Below are 238 nucleotides of genomic sequence, written 5' to 3' on the forward strand. Positions count from 1 at the left end.
CATACTTCCTGTAGTTGTCTAATCAGATAACCATATCCAATGAATAATCTTGTCCACTTCACTTCCCCTGATAAACATTCATTCATACAACTGATATAAAAAAAAAGTCTTTATACACATATAATGAAAGATTTATATTGTTTTCTAGAAAAAAAAAAAAAAGATAATACCCTAAGTGTAATTATTTATCCCAGTAATTTCATATTTGCATCAATATTCATACGGCAGATACCAGTAC

The 238-nt window shown here is 27.7% G+C and overlaps 1 protein-coding gene across 1 annotated transcript in view; it reads right to left on the bottom strand.

Moving 5' to 3' along the window:
* The window catches only part of LOC119592570 (tyrosine-protein phosphatase 69D-like), a 29,646-nt gene that overhangs the window by 24,779 nt on the left and 4,629 nt on the right, over nt 1–238 (bottom strand). The gene's annotated exons all lie outside the window — the stretch shown is intronic.

This window comes from Penaeus monodon, chromosome 30 (assembly GCF_015228065.2).
Source record: "Penaeus monodon isolate SGIC_2016 chromosome 30, NSTDA_Pmon_1, whole genome shotgun sequence".
NCBI lineage: Eukaryota > Metazoa > Arthropoda > Malacostraca > Decapoda > Penaeidae > Penaeus > Penaeus monodon.